Here is a 6,000-nt window from a genome sequence, read left to right as displayed (position 1 = left end):
TGTTCCTCTTCACCGGAGCTGGTGCTTGTGCTGGCGGCATCTGTTTCTCTTCCACCGGAGTTGGTGGGGAGTTGATCTGGGGCGGTCTTTGGCGGAGGAGAGTAGACTACTGGTGGAGATTGCGACGGAGGTGGAAGAACGACCGCCGGCGATGGTGTTGTGGTGGTGAACTGGATTTAGGCGGCTGAGCTGGAGGAGAAACACCGGTGGAGGTGCGAGTGAACAGGTGGCGGCGGTGACTGAACAGGTGGCGGCGTGAGTGGACAGGTGGAGGTGGGGAAAATACGGTGGTGGCGGTGGAGATGACAGGGGCGGCGGTGCAATAGACTGGTGGTGGTGGAGAGTGCACAGGTGGCGCGGCGAGTGAACCGGTGGTGGTGGAGAGTGGACAGCGTGGTGGAGAGTGAACCGGTGGTGGTGGAGAGTGGACTACTGGTGGAGGTGGTGAAGGAAGTGGTGGAGGAGAGGAAACCACCGGAGGCTGGGACTGATGAGTGTGGAGGGGACTGCGTCTGTTCTTAACCGAGGACTGATTGTAAGGATCATCCGTTTGCGGTGACTCTTTCGGTGGCTGTTTGGCTTTTGAACCGGTACAGCTGGAACCGGCGACGGTTTCTCAACAACCGGAGTTGGAACAACCGGCGTTGGCTCATGAACCGGCGTGGTCTCGATGAGTAGAGGAGCCACCACCACCACCAGCGCACTTGTCCTTGCTACAATCACCGGACGGTTGATCACCACAGCACATTCCTGGGCGGACCGTTGGTCAGGTCTATCCGTCAGACAATTACGTGTATCGTCCAACACAATCTCTTTCCTACCACCACCAGGAACACACGACCACTTTGTCCATTGAAGTAATTGTATGAATAAGTAAAGTTCACCAAATTAGGCAACTTGCAAATCTCATCCCCTACTAATCCAGTAAGTTTTGTTCCCGGAGATATCAAGCTCCTCCACACCAGTTAACCCGACAAAGCTAGTCGTCCGGAGCGACCGATGAACGAGTTCTTGCTCGCATCGAAAACCGTCACATTCGACAGCTTTCCAATTTCGGACGGGAAACAACCTCCCAACCATTGTCCATAAATACAATCTCGTTGAGATTCTTCATGTTTCCGACACTCTTAGGGTACATCCGGTGAATTTATTGTTAGCAAAAGTCACAACAGAGGCAGTTGATTCTCCTAGAGTCTCCAGGAATCACCGAAGTGAATCTATTGTTGTTCAAGAAAATAGCGTCCAGCTCTTTCTTGAAAAGCTCAGGAGGGACTTGACCTTCAAAATCATTAAACCTAGGTCGAAGTACTTAGCCTCAGCCAAGAGAGGATAACGTTGGGGAAGCTCCAACGAACAGTTGCTGCTACATCAAACTCATGCATCAGCTTCATCTTCTCAAAGCTCTTAGGGATGATACCGCAGAACCGGTTCGAGTTCAGATGGAACATAGCGACATCCGTCATCAGACCAAGCTCGACAGGCAAATGCCCCGCGATATCCGCACCGTTGAGGTCGACACCAGCCACAACGTGACGTTGGGATCATCGAGAGCCGGCGCACAGACCACACCGGGTAGCCGCACACGTGGGGGCCATTCCAGTTCGCTGTGGTGTTAAACGGGTCCGAATATATGGCTTTTTTCCAAGCCTGGAGAGCTATGTAAGCCTTTTTAGCCTTGTGTTTGCAAACGTAGCCTTGAGATCGACCTCGTATTCGATATCCTCAGGGAGTTCGCCTTCGCTGTTTCAGGTAACGACAGGAGCTGTCGACGCACGAGGAAGGCAGCTTCTGAATCGGATATGGCATATGCGACGAAGGAAGAGGATAAAAGAAGAAGATAAGAGGAAGAAGAAGCAGCCAAAGGACGGAGGTTTAGCCATGGCTAAAACAGAAACCTCAAGGTCCAAGGCTGCTTAATAGAAGGGACCTGAGAGGGTTCGAGGAGGTTGCAAATGTGTATTATTAATAAGCCAGCCTTGCAAATAACTTAACGGTTTCCCTTTGATATGTCTATATTTAGTAACATTGTTTTGTTTTTTTTTTTAAGGACTTCGCTTCAGACACGGAGGACATATTTAGGTTTTGTGTTAGAGAAAGGCAAACAAGCAAAACAGAGCTAAGCAGAACCGGTAACTATTATAGGACACATCCTTTGAAAATGAGTGATGGATGATTCATTACCGACATCACGCTTCAACGCAACCCCTTGTATTTGTCTCTCGTTACATTTCGTGTGCTGCAAGATACATCGTCTAAGGTATCATCATGATTACCAGGGATCTTGAATGATGCATAAGTGCTAATGAATTCTCACTGAACAGTTAAAAATTAGGGTTTCCCATTCTTGAACATATACACTTCACTGCATGGATGAAACGCCAATTCAGATCCAAAATTGCATTTACTAGCTCGTGCATATTATTTTCACAGTTGAAAACATAGATGTTACTTTTAGTAACTGGCTAGGTTATATACTTTGTTTTTTATGTAATTTATCTTAACCGGTAGAACAAAAAAAACACAATATTGAAAGAGTTTTATAAATTGACGACAAAACTTGTTCTAGAAAATGAAGTTAATAGAAAGAATAAGATTGAAAAAGCAATGGAAGGAATGACGATAATGCTACTAAATTATATCAAAATACTAAATTTCATCCCCATTCGACAAGGCTGTCTTTAGCCTCATCATACTATACAACAAACAAACCTCCACGTTCATTCTCCCACTCACACGCTTCCTATTTTTTCTCTCTCTCTATTCATGTAATTAATCTACACTTCATTTCCTATTGCTTTATATCATTGTTCCGGGCTTCATCACCATTAAGGCACAACCTGAGAATATGCAGCAGCTCTTTAGCATAATAACAAAGTGAAGTTGTCTTGTATTGTGTTACTTTCCTATAATTTTACCTGATCATTCGTGAACTATCATCAAAATTAGCTCCCCTTCTGCGTTCCTGGACGCCTCTGAGTGCATCCCTTCTCTTCTGCTACTTCTTCTTCTCTGAAATTCTGCCCTGACGCCTCTGGAGTTTCAAAAACAACGAGGCCAGAGTTTTAGAATTCAGACTGATTATTTAGGCAGGTGAGAGAACACAAGTTCTAACAAAAAACACATTCATGTGGTTGGTCAGTGGGTGAATAGGTATCAAACAAAGATCTCTCTCATACATGTCTTTCGTAGCAACAATTATTTCTTGGTCACCCCCGGGTCATAATCAACTCTATGTTTTCTGCAGCAAAAGCCTTCTAACAGCCAATGCCAAGTTAAGTATTGATCTACTCAAAAGTGTCAGCCTAGTTCTTAGAATTTAGAAATGTGAACACAGAATTTGGTACCAAAAAACAGATGAGAATGCAAAAAAGGAACATGCAACTCCCAAAGAGGAGTGCTTTACCTGCAGTGGTTTGAGCTTGATACTCATGCCCTGAAGAATCTCTCATGGATGTTCTAGCAAACCCTTGTCACCAGACTTCTGATTTGGTCGTTGCACAATAGGTTTCCTTGGACAGCAGTTCCCATATGAGCTCGTTTATTCCAAAGCTCACTTCTGCCGGTAACCTTTGTAGAACCGTAAACTACAAAAGATGTCGTAAGTTTTCACTAGATGATTACCAAAAAAACAGTAACAGAAAAAAACTAACCTGATCAGTCAATTTGTACTGCACACCACGAGTTCTATTCAGTGGCTGAGTCTCTCCTCCTCTTCCAAGCAAGGAATACAACTGCCTAACAAATGTTTTCTCCAAAGAACCAATATACGAGTTGTGTTTCTCATTCGTCCAGCCACCACATTCATCCTACATAAACAGTTTTAAAAGAAACGGTATTAATGATTGACAACCAAACATCCCGCAAGTGAAACGCAAGATGGAAACTTTGTCAAGAAACAAAACCATTACAACAACTCGAACAGCACCAATGAATGGTGTGTCCTCACACAGATTTGATATGTCTGAGACAAAGCTAAAACAAACTGCAACCACTCAACACAAACTCAAATCACTCAGAAGAAAAAACAATGCCAAATAGGTTTAAAAGATACTATGACTTTTCGATATGGTTTGATTGATGCTGACTTTAAATGCTTATCAAGGATTTAATTAAATATCTCATCATCAAAATCAAAGATCTTTTTTTTAGGGTTAACGAGTGTAAACCTAATCGTAACATCAGATCTGAAGCTTCCTTCCATATCTAATCTAACAAGCTCAAATTTATCTGACCAAAAAACCGATAAGAACAAACAATTAACCACAAACTCAATCTCTTACGAATCTCAAAAGCAACCAAAATTCGAGATGAAGCAAAAGCATAGCATGAACAAAACGGAAGATTCGGTGCGGTTTTACCAGTTTCTTCGAATCAGCATCACCACCACGAGAGATTTCAACCATAAGACCGGACTCGAGCGAGTTAGAGAGAGACGAAGACTCGCTCTGAGATTCAGCCGCCGATGACTCCACCGCGTCGCGATCCATCATCTCGAGAGAAACACTATTCACCTCGTACTCATTCTCCATCGGTGCGATGCTCTCTCTCCACACAAAAGAACAAAACAAAATTACGTCTCTTGTTGCGAGATAGATAGAGAGACCTTAAAGAATGAGACAGACAAGGATGGTCCACATGGCGTCGCTTTTACACGTGTCAAGTACTGCCACGTCATCGCCAGCGATAATAAAAATATCTCGGACAAGCTATCATCAGCCAGATATTTTTTTTTTTCTGGAAGGAGGTTTTGTTTTATGGAATATTAAATTTCTCTTGATTTAGCTTTATTTGTCAGCTTTCAAGATAATTGGTGCTCTCCTCTCAATTTAATTGGTCACGATTTTGATTTTCTTTTTCTTTTTACATTCCGATTTCTTTCCTTATTTTATATGTTTGCTTTCAGGATTTTATTATGTTAATTTAGATTTGATCGGATCTTGGATAATCTTTAGAATTATATAACATAAAGTTAACGTCATTATCCATCTTAAGAACATCATGTATTCTTCATGGGGCCCTAACTCTTTTCCAAATGCCCCACAAAGTTTTTGTTAATTCAAATAGTTAACTAGCTATTCATTTAAATAACATTTTAATTTTGGATAAAGAGATAACGCCAAAAAAAAATTTAATAAGTATCTGGATTGTAGTATAATAGTTAGAAGTTTTTTGGATAAATCCTAGAAAAAAACAATTAAAATTAGCCATTAGTTTAGCAGATGGATATTTTAAGACACTTGCTGACGTGGGCATTGGTTGGGTCAAAATATCTGCTACGTCTGTCCTCTCCAAGAAAAATATCTGCCCTTTTACCTCGACAAACCAAGAAAAATATCTCGCCCTTTCTAATTTAGTTAATTTACAACTCTACATTATATAACGCGTACCATTTTGCTAATACAACTGTTGATTACTATGTAATATGTGACAGAGGTACGTAGAATAATTGGGACAATTAGGTTTTTTTATCAAGTCTTATAACTATGTTTAAAGCTCCTGATGTAGGTGTTTTCTTAAGAAGATCCTAGGGTTTTGTTAAATCCACATATCTAATTCAATGTTGATATATGGGCCTAAATTTTTGAGACCCCACATGTACATATCCGACCGAATCCACTCACAATCATCCTATCAAAACCTTATGGCAACCCTTAAGGTCCACCAGGTTCAGCATACATATCAATCAAATTGTTGTAAACAAATAGTTCAGAGTCCAGCCCATGTCTTATCGAGTATAAATGAATCATAACTCCTCTACAAAAATACCGGCATCAGTGTAAGCCTAACCAACCATATCCCATATGTAACCAATTTGGAAATCTGCAGGAACTATGCGACTGTAGAACTGAGTAATTCGCATAAGTTCAAGCCAACGATGTAGAGCCCATATAAGGCCCACAACTTAAGACTATCAGTAGATCATATAGAGACGAGACACATATAGCTTCACTTGAAGCACATGTTTAGCTAAGTTATATAGCATATAATCAGACGCACGTT

General features: G+C 41.7%; 2 pseudogenes; both read right to left on the bottom strand.

The window, feature by feature from the left end:
• Positions 1 to 4: 4 nt before the first annotated feature.
• LOC130503113 (pollen-specific leucine-rich repeat extensin-like protein 4) lies at positions 5 to 2,092 on the bottom strand (annotated as a pseudogene).
• Positions 2,093 to 2,788: 696 nt separating this feature from the next.
• LOC130503112 (cold-regulated protein 28-like) lies at positions 2,789 to 4,729 on the bottom strand (annotated as a pseudogene).
• Between the last annotated feature and the right edge of the window lie 1,271 nt (positions 4,730 to 6,000).

Source organism: Raphanus sativus, unplaced genomic scaffold (assembly GCF_000801105.2).
Source record: "Raphanus sativus cultivar WK10039 unplaced genomic scaffold, ASM80110v3 Scaffold0805, whole genome shotgun sequence".
NCBI classification, from domain to species: domain Eukaryota; kingdom Viridiplantae; phylum Streptophyta; class Magnoliopsida; order Brassicales; family Brassicaceae; genus Raphanus; species Raphanus sativus.
The sequence above is the reverse complement of the archived record's forward strand: the minus strand, read 5'-3'. Positions and strand labels throughout refer to the sequence as shown.